Source organism: Bos javanicus, chromosome 10 (assembly GCF_032452875.1).
Source record: "Bos javanicus breed banteng chromosome 10, ARS-OSU_banteng_1.0, whole genome shotgun sequence".
NCBI lineage: Eukaryota > Metazoa > Chordata > Mammalia > Artiodactyla > Bovidae > Bos > Bos javanicus.
The window spans coordinates 62,988,820-63,009,667 of record NC_083877.1 but is presented as its reverse complement, the minus strand read 5'-3'; positions in this window follow the sequence as shown (position 1 = coordinate 63,009,667).

The window sequence follows — 20,848 nt, the reverse complement described above, 5'->3', positions numbered from 1 at the left end:
TGTAACAAAATATTCCTTTCATTTCAGCATAAGATTTCTCCTATTTTGAAAGTCTTCATAGTGAAAAATAAGGGCTGCATTGTCAGCTACCACCATCAACATTTATTTTCACTTCTGCCAAGTCAAGCAAGGAAAAACAAAAGTATAATAAAGATAAAAATTTTAAAATCACGAGGAACAGAGTGAGAACCAGGTTATGGCTTAAGTAGTAGCACACAGTGTATATAAGGTACCCAAAGAAAACAGTTATTAGACGATACTTTGCAAACCCTAAAATGTGTGATCTCCAGTTCTTTTACCTTCACTTATGAAGTATCTGTGATCTCCAGTGAACAATACAGAGCTCAATCAATTAACCAAATTATGACCAAGAAGCAAAATGTTTGTATGTCAGGTACACAACATTAACTTCTTAAACTATCCACAAAATTGCACAAATGCAACTATAATTTTTTTTTAAACATGAAGGCAACGTAATTATTTTTTACTTCTGTCAAAATATTTTCAATATTGTCCTATCAGTATTAGTATCTTTGTCATAGACGCTTCATGAATTTTCAGCATAAAATGGAGCACAGATGTTACAGAGGGGTTACTAATCTATCAAGTAAATAGTAAATAGTGTTAATTTCAAGCACATATACTGTCATATCACAATCCATAAAAATTACCAAGAAATTCTAAACACTGTATCAAATAAATTCTGACAATATCTCACCATGTCATAATAAAAGGATGTATATATGGAAGACAATTCTAAGAGAACTTTGTTGGTAGATTTATGGTGAACATTGTATAGTGACAATTCCTATAAATTATTTTTATTCATAATTCATGTAGCAGTCACTCAATAATAGATTTTGTATTATATATTGTTTACACTTTAAAAAAACCAGGAAGAGCTGAGTTGAATTATTCATTTTGTGTGGGTATTATTTGTGCTTTGTCTCAGAAATATTTAATATTTAATACAATTTTTCTTATCTTTTATGAAGACAAACATGTCAATAATTTTCATTAGAAAAGTATACCCAAAAGTTATAAAAAAAAGTATACCCAAAGTCATAAAATTCAACACATTAAAACAGGAAAAAGGTCCTTACGTTTAGAGGAGAAAATGCACAGAATTGTGTATGCTCATTTTTCTGTTACTATTTATTTTAAAACATCTCCAACTTGTCAATATATGTTAACTCTATTAATTTAATTCATTTAGTTTTTCTTTATTGCTATTCCACTGAAACAATTCTTGTCATACTCAAAATGACTCTATCTTACCATATACAACAGCAAATTTTTAGACTTTGATCTATGTACTTTATCAAAATCATTTGACACATTTAGTCACTTCTTCCTTGAAACAATTTCTTTACTTGGATTCCAGGACTCAATATTCTGATTTTAGCCATAGAGAAGACTCTTGAGAGACCCTTAGACTGCAAGGAGATCCAACCAGTCCATCCTCAAGATTAGTCCTGGGTGTTCATTGGAAGGACTGATGTTGAAGCTGAAACTCCAATACTTTGGCCACCTGATACGAAGAGCTAACTCATTTGAAAAGACCCTGATGCTGGGAAAGATTGAGGGCAGGAGGAGAAGGGGACGACAGAGGATGAGATGGTTGGATGGCATCACTGACTCAATGGACATGGGAGTTGGTGATGGACACGGAAGCCTGGCGTGCTGTGGTTCATGGGGTCACAAAGAGTCAGACATGACTGAGCAACTGAACTGAACTGAACAACGTCTGTTTTGTTTTTTTTCTTTATGAATGTCTCTTGTCCCAGACCTCTGCACATTAACAGTAGCAGAAGAATGTCCTCCTTGATCTCTTTTTTTCCCTTGTCTATAATCATAAACTAATATTGCATTGAATTCTATGGATTCAAATACAATCAATATACTTACACTTAGCAAATTTGTATTTTTGGTCCTGACCATTTCTCTAAGCTCCAGAATAATATCCCAGCTACTTACTAGAACTCTTGTCCCAGATATTTTCTACTTGCCTTTCCAGACTCACTTTTCTACCCTCTCTACTCTAGTGTCTATCCTGAGAAGCTAATGTATTTCATGTGTTTGGCTATATCAACAGTGTCCTTATGATCTTTGACTTCCATTGCTTTCACATATTATTAGAAAAATGTTAGTTAAAATCATACTGTGAAACAAATATTTAAGAGGCAAATTAGTCAAAATGAGAGAGAAGCCAAGTGTAGATACAACAAAGGTGTGAAGAAGTCAGAACTCTCTTACACTGATGATGTGGGGTATAAATTGACACAACCACTTGATAGCTTAGAATGCAGACTAAATCTGGAAATATACAAACTTTAAGACCTTTTAAATTCATTCTTACATCAAAGCAGACATACACAAATCAGAAAACTGCAGCTTTTTAAATCAAACCCATGGACTAGAATGTTCATAGCTTATATTTAGCAATATTTTCAAATTATAAACTGCACAAATATCTATAAAGCAGAGGATGGATAAAATAAGTGTGGTATATTCACACTATAAAATATCATACAGTAACAAAAATAAATGACTTCTAATACCACATAGCAATATGAACTATTAGCATACACATAATATTAAGCAAAAGATCCAGAAGAGTATATATGCATTATTACATTTATATAAAGTACAGAAAGGGGCAAAATTAATTATACTGTTAATAGTCAGAATGGCAATTACATTAATTACCAGGAAAATTAGTTATCTTTGTAGAAAAAACTTAATTAAGTCTCCACCTCAAGCCATAAAATAGATTAATTATAAGATATCTTATAACTTATTATAAGATTAATAATCATTATATCTTTAAGCTTTTAGGGACTTCCTTGATGGCTCAGTTGGTAAAGAATCTGCCTGCAATACAGAAGACCTGGGTTTAATCCCTGGATAGGGAAGGTCCCCTAGAGAGGAAATGGAAACCCACTCTAATATTCTTGCTTGGGAAATCCCATGGATAGGGGAGCCTGGCTGGTTACAGTCCATGGGGTCACAAGAGTCGGACATGACTTAGTGGCTAAACCACCACCACTACCACCAAGCTTTTAGGGGAGAAAAAGATTTCTTTAAAAAGTTTAAAAAATTTTAAATATTACTAAATTTGACCATATTAAAATTAGAAATAACTTTTCATCAAAAATAAAGTATAATGAATATAAAGCAGTAAACCATAAACTGGAAGAACATTTTTAGAAATTATATAATCTACAAATATCACTTGCCAGATAATATACAGGGATTTTATATGAAAGTTAAGAAAAAGAGAGATAATATAAGAATGCCTTTGAAGGAAGAAACAAATTAATGGGTATATATAATATATATGTGGGCTTCCCCTGTGGCTCAGCTGGTAAAGAATCTGCCTGCAATGCAGGAAACCTGGTTTCAATCCCTGGGTTGGAAAGATCCCCTAGAGAAGGGAAAGGCTACCCACTCCAGTATTCTGGCCTGGAGAATTCCATGGACTGTATAGTCCATGGGTTTGCAAAGAGTCAGACACTACTGAGCAACTTTCAATTCCAATTCCATAATATATATGTTACATATATAGTTTTATATGTTACATATGTTTCATATATATATGTATATATGAAAGCAATGATCAACTTCATTAAGTATTGAATAAATGTGAATTAAAATCACAATGATAACCAATATATTGGCAATAAGTAAACAAATGTGGTAAGAATATAGGCTGATCAAGTTGTAGGACAACAGGAGCTATCATTCACTATTTATAATAATATAAATTGGTATTATACACTTAGAAAATTATTTTGAAATATAAATATAAAAATGAGTTTAATCATAATTTTAAAATTCCACACCTATGCACATTCCTTGGACAAATATGTTTATGTGCTATAGGAAACATGTTCCTATCTGCATTATCTTTAATAGCTAACATGGGAAAAATTCAATGCCTATCAACAGTACAATAGGTACATTGTTATGCATTCATACAAAGACATGCAATGCAGCAATAAAAAGAATGATTCACTGATGCACATGGTGATTCTCAAAGGCATCAGTTCAGTTCAGTTCAGTCATTCAGTCGTATCCGACTCTTTGTGACCCCATGAATCGCAGCATGCCAGGCCTCCCTGTCCATCAACATCTCCCGGAGTTCACTCAAGCTCACGTCCAAAGAGTCAGTGATGCCATCCAGCCATTTCATCCTCTGTCATTCCCTTTTTCTCCTGCCTCCAATCCCTGCCAGTATCAGAGTCTTTTCCAATGAGTCAACTCTTTGCATGAGGTGGCCAAAGTACTGGAGTTTCAGCTTTAGCATCAGTCCTTCCAAAGAACACTCAGAGCAAGGCATAAAAAATACAAAATAGTATGTCCCATATATTCATTCATATAAAGTGAAAAAAATAACAGACAAATTTTCAAAATTCTTGTCTTAGACATGATGTGGATGGCAAACCATTGAAGAAAAGCAACAGGAGGATGGAGAGGGATCTGTTCATGGAAGGAGCCTCATGGAACTTCTGTACTAGTCACAGTTTTGTCTTTCTCATGCTGATGTTTGATAGTGTTAACTTTTATTATATTTTAAATTATTCATCCACTTTACACCTTGGATATGTCACTAAATAAAAACAAATATGAAATGACAACCTTTAACATTCCTATGGAGATTCCCATTTGAAGATAATGATAAAAACTTAATAATCTCTAGTTTGAATTTATTTAAAGTGTTACAAGAATTTTTTTTTAATTACACAGTGCATTGGCTATGTGTAAGGGACACAGATAAAGAATACTCAAAGCATCACAGAGGAGGAAGTGCTGCCATATACAATGGAAATAGGCAGACATGTTCTTGGGAGAATGAGGAGAGCAAACACTGAAGCTAATTATAACAGAAAAATCAGCAGCCTATAATTCCCACAGTTGAAAGGTCCATCCTAAGGCATAAACCATAAAAATCTATCTTTGTAAAAACAGAAAAGGATAAAAAAAAAAATTTTATTTGCTTAGATTCATGAGAGATGAGGACTGTACTGGACAGTTCTTTAGCTCTCTGTCCTGCACACTGTGGTTGGCTAGTGTCTGAGCTAGATAAGAAGTTCCAAATACATTTGACTCTTATTCTTGACTTGTCTTTCTACATGGCTAGTGCAGACTTCATCCCAAAGTAGTCCGACCTATTCCAGGTGGCTGGCTTAGTAATGACTTTCAACATTCCCAAGGTGGATAAAAGCAGAAGTTACCGGCCTCTTGAAGCCTGGCTTCAGAAGCTGTACAGTATCAGTCCCATCAATTATGTTAGTCAGACAGACACAGAGCCAGATTCAAAGGGAAGGATGATACTGCCATCACTCAGTTTTGGTGGGGTGTGGCAAAGAACCTATAGCCATTTTCAATCTACTACTCTATAAGAACATAATTCAAGAAAATAATACTGAAAAATTAATGTTATTTAATATGCTGAAAGTACATCCTGTGTTCCAGGTAAAACAGAACCTAAATAACTGCCATTAAAATATCAGTTTATAATTTTCACAGATTCTAAATTATACACATAAGCTATCACTTACTAAGACTGTTACTTAGTAGCTATATGCCAGACATAATGCTGCCAGATTTAGCAAATAAAAATGTCTCATGCAATGCTTGAGGCATACTTACAACGAAAAATATTTCTTGTTTATCTGAAGTTCAGAATTTAACTAGACATTTTTTATTTCATGTGGCACACTTTCTAAGCAGTAATTTAAGCAAGGTACTAGAGATGGAACTCTAGCCAACTGAAAAATAATCATAAAACTAGGATAGGACTTCGCTGGTGCCTCAGTGATAAAGAATCCACTTGCCAATGTAGGAGACATGGGTTCAATTCCTGGTCCAGGAAGATCTCGTATGCTGTGGAGCAAATAATCTGGTGTACCACAACTATTGAGCCCATGTGCTGCAACTACTGAACCCCATGTGCCCTAGAACCCATGCTCCTCAGCAAGAGAAGCCCATGCATAGCAGCTAAAGAGTAGCCCCAGTTTGCTACGACTAGAGACAAGCCCACATATCAACAAAAATCCAGCACAGCCTTAAATAAATAAATATTATTTTCTTAAAAAAGTAAGTAAAACATCTGGCAATAAGCATTAAATGTATGTAAGAGAATGACAAGAGAGCACTTTTTATGCCTGGTTTTTCCTAAAGCTGAGATGGCATCCCAGGCAAAGGGCCTTCTTTCTGAAGAATGTAGGGATGCTCTTAATCAAGTAGCATCTTACGAGCTGCATGTCAGTGATGCTTATTTATCTATGGCCTGTTATTAAAAAAAAAAAAAAAAGAGAGAATGACAAGATAGTAAAATATAGTGATATATACACACATATATATGCATATTGATATAGATTACTAAAACAGTATATTCCCTGACTATGTAGAAAACATAACTAACAAAGGGGTGTGAAAAGTGAGTGGTAGCATAAATGTGCAGAGTTCTTCATTTTCTATAGGAATTAGAATTTATAAGTTAGAGGTGACTATTCAAGTGACAGGGCTTCCTCGATGGCTCAGTGGTAAACAATCTGCCTACCAATGCAGGAGACACAAGAGACTTAGTTTCAATCCTTGGGTCAGGAAGAATCTCTGGAGAAGGGAACTGTAACCCACTCTAGTATTCTTGCCTGGGAAGATCTCATGTACAGAGGAGCCTGGCAGGCTACAGTCCCTGGGGTCCCAAAGAGTAAGACATGAGTGAATGACTGGGCATGAGCATGAGCGTTCAAGCAACAGACCTGTAATCACAGTTAATAGCACAGCAATGGACACTGAGAAAAATCTCATAATTAGTTAAAATCTGGCATTGTGGGAGAGTGAGAAAGAGAATAGAAAAGTAATTATGCTAATTAAATCATTGCTTATAATAGGCATATCAGTCAAGGGGCCCAGCAGGAAATAGATGGCTTACTAAAAACAGAAAAGTTTGAGGCAGGTTTATTTTCAAAGGAACAATTTAAAAAGTGTAGGTTTAATGAAATAACAAGAGAACAAGAATCAGGGTTCCTACCTTTAGCCTAGAAAGAATGAGTGAAGCAGTACAGAGTATTTATTTAAAATCAGTCATCATAAGAGAGACTGTGATGGTAGGTCAAGGGACATAACTATTCTTTCCGTCATCCATCTTATTTCCTGCCAGGGGTCACCAATGGCTGAGCACAACCAAAAGACAGATGTCATGGAATTTACTGATATAATCCATTGGGTCAGACTTCTGGACCAAAGAGAGCAAGTAAAAATATGGAAACTGAATCTGGAGGGGCAAACAAGATGTGTGGTATCAAAGATAATTAACAAATAATGCTGAAGAAATAGACCATATAGAGGATAATATAATAAGGTAGTTATAAAAATACTACTATGGCAAAAATAAATATATCTAAGGAAATCTAAATTAAAAAACAAAACAGAGAAAGAGCCAAATAAAAGATTTTTACAAGCTATCAAAACAGTTATTCTGCACAACAAATGAAACTATAAGCAAGGTGAAAACAGCCTTCAGAATGGGAGAAAATAATAGCAAATGAAGCAACTGACAAACAACTCATCTCAAAAATATACAAGCAACTCCTACAGCTCAATTCCAGAAAAATAAACAACCCAATCAAAAAATGGGCCAAAGAACTAAACAGACATTTCTCCAAAGAAGACATACAGATGGCTAACAAACACATGAAAAGATGCTCAACATCACTCATTATCAAAGAAATGCAAATCAAAACCACAATGAGGTACCATTTCATGCCAGTCAGAATGGCTGCTATCCAAAAGTCTACAAGCAATAAATGCTGGAGAAGGTGTGGAGAAAAGAGAACCCTCTTATACTGTTGGCGGGAATGCAAACTAGTACAGCCACTATGGAGAACAGTCCTTAAAAAACTGGAAATAGAGAACTGCCTTATGATCCAGCAATCCCACTACTGGGCATACACACCAAGGAAACCAGAATTGAAAGAGACACGTGTACCCCAATGTTCATCGCAGCACTGTTTATAATAGCCAGGACATGGAAGCAACCTAGATGTCCATCAGCAGACAAATGGATAAGAAAGCTGTGGTACATATACACAATGGAGTATTACTCAGCCATTAAAAAGAATACATTTGAATCAGTTCTAATGAGGTGGTTGAAACTGGAGCCTATTATACAGAGTGAAGTAAGCCAGAAAGAAAAACACCAATATAGTATACTAACACATATATATGGAATTTAGAAAGATGGTAATGATAACCCTGTATGCGAGACAGCAAAAGAGACATAGATGTATAGAATAGTCTTTTGGACTCTGTGGGAGAGGGCGAGGGTGGGATGATTTGGGAAAATGGCATTGAAACATGTATAATACCATGTATGAAAATAAAAAAAAAATAAAAGAAACCAGCTTCTTGTTTCAAAAAATTAAATAAAATAATTTCAGATAACCTAAATACATATGCTATGTCAATAAACAAAAATGGCTTATATTCACTTAGTAAAAGAAAAAGATATTCACATTACCTTACAAATAAAAAATACTGTTTACATCAGTTTTTAAGACACAATTGAAAGCGAAGTGATTTGGAAAAGTAAGTAAAAGGATTTGCAAAGAAATGTTAGTAAAGTGCAAACAAACAAAAAAGAACAGCAGGTATGATCTTCACATCAGATAAAGATACCTTCATTTAAAGGCATTAAGTAATCATAGAAAGGCAGTTGCAACAGTTTAAAGCTAAATGTACGATGAAGTAGCAGACATGGTTACCATAACAGAGCACTGACAACCTTAAAGCAAAGATTATAGGAGTCAAAAATAAGTGATAACAAAAAAATCAATTAGCAAAATATTTTACTTCACTAATGTCAGTCTATAACAGCAAATAAATATATAAAAAAAAAAAGCTAAGAAAACAGATGACCTGAATGCACAATAAGTTGTATGTCTATATAAAATGAGTTGGGAAGTGTCCCCACCATTCCTACTTTCTGAGATGGTCTATTACTGGTATTTTTCATCCTTAAATATTTGATAGAATTTATAAGCAAAGCTATGTGGCCTTAGAGAAATATTTATATCTATCAAAACTTACTCTAAGGAAACAGAAAATCAGAAAAGACAACCATAACAAAAGAAGAGGTGTCACAGAGCTATTCCCCAAAAAGCACAAAGCTAAGACAATTTTAAGAAGAAATCTACATTCTCAAGACCAGAAAAATTAATGCTATTTAAATTTTTCCAAAGCACAGAAAAACTTCCAATTCTTTGTGTGAAATGAGGATAATTTAAAAACAACAGCAACAAATATCACAAGACAAGATAATGTAAACAGATATCACCAGGATAATTAGTAATAAATTCTAAGTAAATTATTAAAAAACAGAAACAAGCAGCACACACACACATAAAAAACACTAATACCAAGTGGGATTTTTTTTTCTTAGAAGCTCAAAAATGGTTAGAAAGAAAAAGAAAATCTATTTATATAATTAAGTAATAGTTTACTACTTACACAATTTAATTAAATGCATTAATAGTTCAAACAGGAAAATTAAGTAATTCCTACAGATCATTAATGGATATCAGTAATATTAATCATCCATCCCTGATTTCAAAATTTTAATAAAATAGGATGATGCTATTCACATGACTTATACAGATAACTCCAAAGACAGCATATGCATAATGAGGAAACATTCCCCCAAAACTTGGAAGCAAAGTAAGATGCCCATTGTCACTATTATTACTTAGCATTGTTCTGAGAATACTATTATTGCAATTACAAAGTTAGGAAAGGAGAATGTGTGGAATTATTTCTACTTTTAGTCACCAAATTCTATATACAAAAACGGGAACTATTACTGAAAATCAGTAACAAATATAATTCCATAAGGTGAGTAGATGATAACTTCATGCACAGAAACCTTTAACAGCCATGTATTAAGACAGCAAGAATTTAAAAGATAAAGTAAATGTTCACTTTAGGTAGATAGAAAAGGTTGAAGTATATTAGGCATAATTGATTAAAAAATACTTAAGATCTATATGGATTGAGCTTGAAATTTTTCCAAGAGATTACAAATAAGGCCAATGGAAGCATATCATTTTTTCTTAAAGGGGAAAATTCAACATCATAAAAAATAAAAGCTTTTTTTAAGATAATCTATAAATTTAAAGCATGCATGCATGCTAAGTCGCTTCAGTCATGTCTGACTCTGTGCAACCCTATGGACTGTAGCCCCTCAGGCTCCTCTGTCCATGGGGATTCTCCAGGCAAGAATACTGGAATAGGTTGCCATGACCTCTTCATGGGGATCTTCCTGACCCAGGGATCAAATCCACATCTCTTATATCTCCTGCATTGACAGGCAGGTTTGATAGCTTGCATGAATGATGATCTCCAAAGAAGATTTAGCTTTGGGGCCAGAGACCAGGCTTGATCACTCAAAAGCCTTTGTGTAGCAGAGTTTTATTATACTGAAAATGGGACAGAGTAAGCTTCTGCCATAGACATCAAAAGGGGGACAGAGAATGCCCCCCTTGCTAGTCTTTGGCAAGGGAATTATACACTTTTTAAATTAGTTATTACAATAAATCAAAAGAATGCCTCAAAGTTGTAAAAATTTTACCAGACCCACTCCCACAATTTACATTTTAAGTTGACAGGATCAGAACTAACAATAGAAAGATCTTACTAGACCCACTCCCATAATATACATTTTAAGATAACAGGATTAGTCAGAACGTTTTCAAGAAGTACAAACCATCCTCAAGCAGGATACACTGTTGTTATATAATCCTTAGTACTTGTTATATAATCCCTGAACTTCCAAATGTTGAAGCTGGTTTTAGTAAAGGCAGAGGAACCAGAGATCAAATTGCCAACATCCGCTGGATCATCGAAAAAGCAAGAGAGTTACAGAAACACATCTATTTCTGCTTTACTGACTATGCCAAAGCCTTTGACTGTGTGGGTCACAATAAAACTATGGAAAAATCTGAAAGAGATGGGAATACCAGACCACCTGACCTGCCTCTTGAGAAATCTGTATACACGTCAGGAAGTAACAGGTAGAACTGGACATGGAACAACAGACTGGTTCCAAATAGGAAAAGGAGTACGTCAAGGCTGTATATTGTCACCCTGCTTATCTAACTTATGTGCAGAGTACATCATGAGAAATGCTGGGCTGGAAGAAGCACAAGCTGGAATCAATATTGCTGGGAGAAATATCAGTAACCTCAGATATGCAGATGACACCACCCTTATGGCAGAAAGTGAAGAAGACCTAAAGAGCCTCTTGATGAAAGTAAAAGAGGAGAGTGAAAAGATTGGCTTAAAGCTCAACATTCAGAAAACAAAGATCATGGCATCTGGTCCCATCACTTCTTGGGAAATAGATGGGAAAACGGTGGAAACATGGCTGACTTTACTTTTCTGGGCTCCAAAATCACTGCAGATGGTGACTGCAGCCATGAAATAAGAAGCTTACTCCTTGGAAGAAAAATTATGACTAATCTAGACAACATGTTAAAAAGCAGAGACATTACTTTGCCAACAAAGGTCTGTCTAGTCAATGCTATGGTTTTTCCAGTGGTCATGTATGGATGTGAGAGTTGGACTGTGAAGAAAGCTGAGTGCCAAAGAATTGATGCTTTTGAACTGTGGTGTTGGAGAAGACTCTTGAGAGTCCCTTGGACTGCAAGGAGATCCAACCAGTTCATCCTAAAGGAGATCCGTCCTGAATATTCACTGGAAGGACTGGTGCTGAAGCTGAAACTCCAATACTTTGGCCACCTGATGTTAAGAGCTGACTCACTGGGGGGAAAAAAAAAAAAAACCCTGTTGCTGGGAAAGATTGAAAGCAGGAGGAGAAGGGGACGACAGAAGATGAGATGGTTGCATGGCATCACCGACTCAAAGGATATGAGTTTGAGTAAACTCCCAGAGTTGGTGATGGACAGGGAGGCCTGGCCTGCTGCAGTCTATGGCGTTGCAAAGAGTCAGACATGACTGAGCAACTGAACTGAACTGAATCCTTAGTACAGGGTTTAAACTGAGTTGTTTGTTGTGTAATCATCAATTCTGGGCTTAAAGAAAAAAACCTTTTATGTGATTAAGACTAAGGAATGTAGAGGAATAAAGATATTTATCCTTTCCTCCTCCTTGAGAACTGAAACCCTTATACAGACCTCCTTGAGAGCCCCAGGCCCCTTTCTCCTCATCCTCAGGGACCCCAGACTTCTTATCAACCTGCCTGGGAATTGACTATGGTAGGTTCTTTACCACTAGTGACACCTGGGAAGCCCTTAAATTTTACACAATCACAATTAAAGTGTCAACAGCATATACAAGGTGATGCCAAGGTCATATGGAAACAAGCAAGGATAGAAAGAGAATATAAGAAAAAGAAGAATACTGAGAAATAGCTTAAGCAGATATATAATGATATTATAAATATTAAATAAAAGCAATACAGATTTTGTTCATGTAAAATAGATACATCAAAGGAATGGAAAATTATATCAATAGAAACAGATCCAAAACCAGATAGAAATATGATAAAGTGGGTATCGAAATTAAAAGAAGAAAATTGAATCATTTAACAATGTTAAAAATCTATATGAAAACAATAATTTTATCCAGGTTAAGATCCAAATAAAGCAAACATTTACAGCTAAACATGTAACTAATAATTAAATAAAACCATAGTATTATTTGAAGAAACAATAGGAGAATTACAAAATTATATATGTATGTATTTGATTGTATATGCTTAATATATTTTTAGAAAAATATTTAAAGGGCAGAAATACTGTCTGCCTATAGTAAGGAGAATTACTTGGCTGGAATCAAAGAAGAAGAAGCTTTGCTAAATACTTTTATGTAATGTTTGGATTTTCTACCAATGTATTACCTATTCAAAAATATACACAATTTAGACAAAAATAAAATAAAATGCACAAACTGAATAAAAGTAATTCTTAATCCCAGATATTAATCCAAATCACTAATATAAATATTTCATGCATATTATGGGAGGTGTTCCAACAGATAAAATTACTTTCCTGTCATCTTTCTGATTCTTTTGACTACAGATTTTACCCTAAGAAGAGTCCTGGTTTACAATGTCCTATTCAGCCCCTATATTTTAAGGACATCTGATTTTATTGAAAGATGGAAAAAAAAGCAGTTTACAAATTTTTTTTATCTTCTTTGAATTACTGCAATTTAAAATGAAAAAATACAAAGAAAAGTTAATATATTTCATGGACTATGTTAAACTTTCCATAAGCATAGAGATTTTGATGTTGAGAATTTTATTTCCGGAACCTGGGTCTGGATGGAAACCAAGTACCCACTGGCAGATGTATCTGATGATCTCAGCCAAGGTCCCATTAGAATGATCTGAGACTCCTTTGTGGATGGTTGCATCTGATACAAAGCAGTCTTAAGTCAGGATAGATTTATGTGCATTAGCAAAGCCAAGTAACAAACGAAACATGTTCTCACAGTATGTCTGGCCTGAGCCTGTGTGATTAAATTCTGACTTTGATGAATCCCAGACCTTCAGGGAAGAGAAAATAAAGTCCAAAGACAGTTGGTTAATAAGAAATTACTGAATCGGCCTGGGTCTAAGATGTTGTAGCAAAAGGAACAACATTTAATGTCTGCAGAGAAATAGAGGGAAAAAACTAGAAAATAAAAATTATATTTTTTCCAAAAATGATAGTCCATCTTCCCCTCAATTTTGCTTTCATCACATTTTGTATATTATAGATATGTAGAATATTTTATGATCAAAATTGGATCTTTTATTAAATTCAGAGAAGTTGCTATTAATAATTATATAAGGACAACAAATATAATCTAGGACTGCTCTGGGAAAATCAACTTATATATGGCACTGATTCCAAAGCATTACAAGATTTTGTTTATGTACCTGTCTCCTCACTAATATGTAGATTCCTTGAAGAGAAAGACAATTGTGTGTAATTCACTATAATGTCATCATTAACCCATGTAATGTCTAGTTCATGGCCAAAATGGAATATTTTGTTGAGAGAGAGAAAAAAATGTATGAATTAATGTATGTATTGATGGATAAATATCAGGGAAACTCAATCTTCCTACTAATATGCTTCCCCAGTATATTTTCAAATTATGTTAATCGAACTAATTTTATTTTATACACACAATAAAGGTATATATGTACCAAAAATGTGGTTTTGTGGTAGTTCAAAGGTTTGAGATAGGAGTTTGAAATGTTCAGATTTAGAGAACATACTCAATAAGAAGTACTACACAGTACTTTTAAACATTCTTAGTAGCTTAGCCATGGCTACTGATGCAGTAATCTTTACTGGGCCCAGTTACCTGACCAAGTGAAATACTAGAACATGTAGTGATAACATTAGCTGGAAAATATTTATGTCAACATCTAACAAAAACTATTCAGAAATCTAGAAGTCTGTTCTTCATACTACCCTTAATAAAGGTATTCTTGTAGACTTGGTTCTTACAGAACTAAAGGTCATTGTTCAGAACAACCATTTTAATTGCACAAAATTGTAGGTAGACAACTAAGCTGAATACATACTGACATAGAAGAATGCCTAAATTTAGTTTTATTTGGTTATTATCGCCACATAAAATTAGAAATCCTTGATAATGATATCGGATAAGCACAGCATAAAAGAGAATCAAAGAATTCTAAATGAAATATTTTAAAACCTAAATGCAGCAATACTCATAGACTGCTGCTGCTAATGCTAAGTTGCTTTAGTCGTGTCCAACTCTGTGCAACCCCATAGATAGCAGCCCACCAGGCTCCTCTGTCCCTGGTATTCTCCAGGCAAGAATACTGGAGTGGGTTGCCATTTCCTTCTCCAATTCATGCATGCATGCTAAGTTGCTTCAGTTCAGTTCAGTTCAGTTCAGTCACTCAGTTGTGTCTGACTGTTTGCGACCCCATGAATCGCAGCATGCCAGGCCTTCCTGTCTATCACCAACTCCCGGAGTTCACTCAGACTCATGTCCATCGAGTCAGTGATGCCATCCAGCCATCTCATCCTCTGTCGTCCCCTTCTCTCCTGCCCCCAAATCCTCCCAGCAACAGAGTCTTTTCCAATGAGTCAACTCTTCACATGAGGTGGCCAAAGTACTGGAGTTTCAGCCTTAGCATCATTCCTTCCAAAAAAATCCCAGGGCTGATCTCCTTCAGAATGGACTGGTTGGATCTCCTTGCTTCAGTCATGTCCAACTCTGTGCGACCCTATGGACAGCAGCCTACCAGGCTCCTCTGTCCACGGGATTCTCTAGGCAAGAATACTGGAGTGGGTTGCCATTTCCTTCTCCTATACTCATAGACTACACATTGAGATTAGTCTAGGATTTGTTGGCATAATATTAAGAATTTATTAAGAGTGACATCAATGAAAATGGGGGAACAAGGACCTCAAAGAATTTCTTTACTTCACAAAAAACAATAAAAACACCAGGAAAAAAAAAAATCAGAATAAACTTCAGCACTCCACAAATTAACCAAAGACAAGCAGAAAAACAAGATCATTTATTTAAGAAAAACAAAAGAAAAACACTTTACAATATTTAACTTGCCCTAATCCTATCTGAGGTTCCTGACATTGTACAGGAGATAGGGATCAAGGCCATCCCCATGGAAAAGAAATGTAAAAAAGCAAAATGGCTGTATGGGGAGGCCTTACAAATAGCTGTGAAAAGAAGAGAAACGAAAAGCAAAGGAGAAAAGGAAAGATATAAACATCTGAATGCAGAGTTCCAAAGAATAGCAAAAAGTGATAAGAAAGTCTTCCTCAGCGATCAATGCAAAGAAATAGAGGAAAACAACAGAATGGGAAAGACTAGAGATCTCTTCAAGAAAATTAGAGATACCAAGGGAACATTTCATGCAAAGATGGGCTCGATAAAGGACAGAAATGGTATGGACCTAACAGAAGCAGAAGATATTGAGAGGAGGTGGCAAGAATACAAAGAAGAACTGTACAAAAAAGATCTTCATGACCCAGATAATCATGATGGTGTGATCACTCACCTAGAGCCAGACATCCTGGAATGTGAAGTCAAGTGGGCCTTAGAAAGCATCACTACGAACAAAGCTAGTGGACGTGATGGAATTCCAGTGGAGCTATTCCAAATCCTGAAAGATGATGCTGTGAAAGTGCTGCACTCAATATGCCAGCAAATTTGGAAAACTCAGCAGTGGCCACAGGACTGGAAAAGGTCAGTTTTCATTCCAATCCCAAAAAAGGTAATGCCAAAGAATGTTCAAACTACCACATAATTGCACTCATCTCACACGCTAGTAAAGCTCAAAATTCTCCAAGCCAGGCTTCAGCAATATGTGAACTGTGAACTTCTAGATGTTCAAGCTGGTTTTAGAAAAGGCAGAGGAACCAGAGATCAAATTGCCAACATCTGCTGGATCATTGAAAAAGCAAGAGAGTTCCAGAAAAACATCTGTTTCTGCTTTATTGACTATGCCAAAGCCTTTGACTGTGTGGATCACAACAAACTGTGGAAAATTCTGAAAGAGATGGGAAGACCAGAACACCTGACCTGCCTCTTGAGAAACCTGTATGCAGGTCAGGAAGCAACAGTTAGAACTGGACATGGAACAACAGACTGGTTCCAAATAGGAAAAAGAGTACATCAAGAATGCATGTTGTCACCCTGCTTATTTAACTTATATGCAGAGTACATCAAGAGAAATGCTGGGCTGGAAGAAGCACAAGCTGGAATCAAGATTTCTGAGAGAAATATCAATAACCTCAGATATGCAGATGACACCACCCTTATGGCAGAAAGTGAAGAGGAACTAAAAAGGCTTTTGATGAAAATGAAAAAGTTGGCTTAAAGCTCAACATTCAGAAAACAAAGATCATGGCATCTGGTCCCATCACTTCATGGGAAATAGATGGGGAAACAGTGGAAACAGTGTCAGACTTTATTTTTCTGGGCTCCAAAATCACTGCAGATGGTGACTGCAGCCATGAAATTAAAAGACGCTTACTCCTTGGAAAGAAAGTTATGACCAGCCTAGATAGTATATTCAAAAGCAGAGACATTACTTTGCCAACAAAGGTCCGTTTAGTCAAGGCTATGGTTTTTCCAGTGGTCATGTATGGATGTGAGAGTTGGACTGTGAAGAAAGCTGAGTGCCAAAGAATTGATGCTTTTGAACTGTGGTATTGGAGAAGACTCTTGAGAGTCCCTTGGACTGCAAGGAGATCCAACCAGTCCATTCTAAAGATCAGCCCTGGGATTTCTTTGGAAGGAATGATGCTAAGGTTGAAACTCCAGTACTTTGGCCACCTCATGCGAAGACTTGACTCATTGGAAAAGACTCTGATGCTGGGAGGGATTGGGGGCAGGAGGAGAAGGAGACGACAGAGGATGAGATGGCTGGATGGCATCACCGACTTGATGGACGTGAATCTGAGTGAACTCCGGGAGTTGGTGATGGACAGGGAGGCCTGGCATGCTGCAATTGATGGGGTCGCAAAGAGTCAGACACGATTGAGTGACTGAACTTAACTGAATCCTATCTTCCCTTTCTTCTAAGCTTTGTAGTATCTTTGAAAACCAAAAGCCCATCATCACAGTAAAAATGAATAACTTAGTAATCACTAAAAGGGGCCATAAAGGGTCAGAGGTATTTCAAAGGCCCTTTTGCAGAGAATTTTTATTATTGACTGGTCTGGTATTTTACTTGGGATATCTCACTTGCAAAGTTTTCTTTACTTAAAATGACCTAAATACTATACACAAGAAGCTCACCAAAAAGCTTAAAAGAATAAAGCATAACATGTTAATAGGGGGTTTGGCAAATCCTTGGTATATTTCTGGTAATACAGAATGCCATGCATGTAGGATGTTATATATTCCCAAGGCTATGAACCAGTTCAGGACAAATGTGAAAGGGTCCCTACACTCTTCACTACTAATTATCCTTGAAGCTCTGCACATGCAAGAAATGAAGGGTAAGGCAGTTTTAACAATGCAGGAGACTTGAGTTCTGTCCCTGGTTTGGGAAGATCCCCTGGAAAAGGAAATAGCAACCCTTTCCACTATTGTGATTTTTCCAGTAGTCATATACAGATGTGAGAGTTGGACCATAAAGAAGGTTGAGTGCCGAAGAATTGATGCTTTCAATTGTGGTGCTAGGACTCTTGGAAGTCCCTTGGACAGCAAGGAGATCAATTAGTCAATCCTAAAGGAAATGCTTCCCTTGTGGTTCAGCTGGTAAAGAAACCACCTGTAATGTGGGAGACCTGGGTTCGATCCCTGGGTTGGGAAGATCCCCTGGAGAAGGGAAAGGTTACCTACTCCAGTATTCTGGCCTGGAGAATTCCATGGACTGTATAGGCCATGGGTAGCAAAGAGTCAGAGAGGACTAAGAGACTTTCACTTCACTTCACTTCACTTCAAAGGAAATGAACTCTGAATATTCATTGGAAGGACTGATGCTGAAGCTGAAACTCCAATACTTTGGCCACATGATGCAAGGAGCCGACTCACTGAAAAAGACCCTGATGCTGGGAAGGATTAAAGGCAGGAGGAGAAGGGGATGACAGAGGAAGAGATGGTTGGATGACATCACTGATTCAATGGACATTTGTTTGAGCAAATTCCAGGAGATTGTGAAGGACCCGGAAACCTGACCTGCTGCAGTCCATGGGCTCACAAAGAGACAGACATGACTGAGTGACTGAACAACATGTATACAGAGCACTTTGACAAACATTGAAAGAATTCTTGGTTCTAAGCATCTAAAAAATCTCTTGCAATCATTATCTGACCACTAAGCAAACTGAGCAGAAGACTTAATGACCACACCTGACAAATAATACAAACTAGACAGAATTAGGTCAGAAAAGTCACTAAACAAACTACACAAAAAGCAAAAGCAAAACCCTGATAAGAAAAACAATCTTATTTTCAGAGTGTCCTCTTTTCAATTTAAGAAAAAAACAAAAGCAAACAACCAACCAAAAACTACGTGGCTTGGAAAGAAGAAAATATGGCCCGTGTTGCAGGAGATAAAACCAGCAATCAGAATCTGTCTCTGAGAAAGCCCAGAAATTGGAATTATTTGACAAAGGCTTTATATCAGCTTTTCAAAATATGTTTAAAAAACTGGAGCCCATATCTTAAGAAATATGGGAATATATGAGAATGATAGAGGATATCAACAAAGAGATGAAACGAAATGACAGAAATGGAAAGTTCACTAGAGAAGCTCGACAGCAAATTTCAGCAGGTACAGGAAAGAACCAGTTAACTGGGAGATAGCTTAATTTATTATCCAGTCAAAGGTTAAAAGAAAAAATAGTAAATAAAATCAACAGAGCCTCAAAAACTCACAGGACACCACCAAGCATATCCGGATACACATAATAGAAGCTCTAGAAGAAGAGAGAGGAAGAGGACAGATGACTATTGAAGAAATAACTAATGAATGTCTAAAGTTTGATTAAAACAATTATCAACTCTTAATTCTAATTCCAGCCCCTTCTTCTCTCTGGAGAATGGGGTGAGGGACTAAAAATTCCAAGCTTGTAAGCATGGCTCTGTCTTTGTGGTGACCAGTCCTATACAGGAGCCATTCAGGAGCACACTCCTAACAAAAGAACAAAGCACATTCCTAGAACCCAAGAAAGTCCAAGGAATTTAGGAGCTCAATGTCAGCAACCAGTGCCAAAGAGCAAATATTGGAAGAAAAGTTGTTTCTAGTGTTCTTATCACTTAGGTAATTATAAGGAGATTTTATAGGAGACTTATGCCAGGAACTAGAGGTAGAGACAAATATATATATTTCCTATTATTATACAAAAGGTTTCATATACTATTAAATTTGAGTTGATATCAATCTAGATCAGATTTCTATACATCAAAATATTATTTGAAAATTCAAAAAAAATGATTTTTCTTCAGCTTTGTAAAACAATTAAAAATAGTGGAAAAAAATGACACAAGGATAAAAATGGTACAACACAAAATGTCTATTTAACACAAAGGAAACTAATAATGAAGGAATAGAAGAAAAATGTTTAGGATATTAAATATATGAATATTACAGGTATAAATCCTATCTTATCAGTTCAGTTCAGTCTCTCAGTTGTGTCTGACTTTTTGCAAACCCATGGACTGCAGCATGCCAGCCCTCCCTGTCTATCACCAACTCCCGGAACTTGCTCAAACCCATATCCATCCAGTCAGCGATGCCATCCACCATCTCATCCTCATCCGTCCCCCTCTCCTCCTGCCTTCAATCTTTTACAGCATCAGGGTCTTTTCCAATGAGTCAGTTCTTTGCATCAGGTAGCCAAAGTATTAGAGTTTCACCTTCAGTATCAGTCCTTCCAATGAATATTCAGGATTTATTTCCTTTAGGATTGACTGGTTGGATCTCCTTGCAGTCCAAGGGACTCTCAAGAGTCTTCTCCAACACCACAGTTCAAAAGCATCAATTTTTCATTGCTCAGCTTTCTTTATAGTCCAACTCTCATATCCATACATGACTATTGGAAAAACAATAGCTTAGACTAGAGGGACCTTTGCTGGCAAAGTAATATCTCTGCTTTTTAATATGTGGTCTAGGTTGCTCATAGCTTTTCTTCCAAGGTACAAGTGTCTTTTAATTTTATGGCTGCAGTCACCATCTGCAGTGATATTAGAGCCCCCAAAAATAAAGCTTCTCACTGTTTCCATTGTTTCCACATCTATTTGCCATGAAGTGATAGGACCAAATGCCATGATCTTAGTTTTCTGAATGTTGAACTTTAAGCCAATTTTTTCA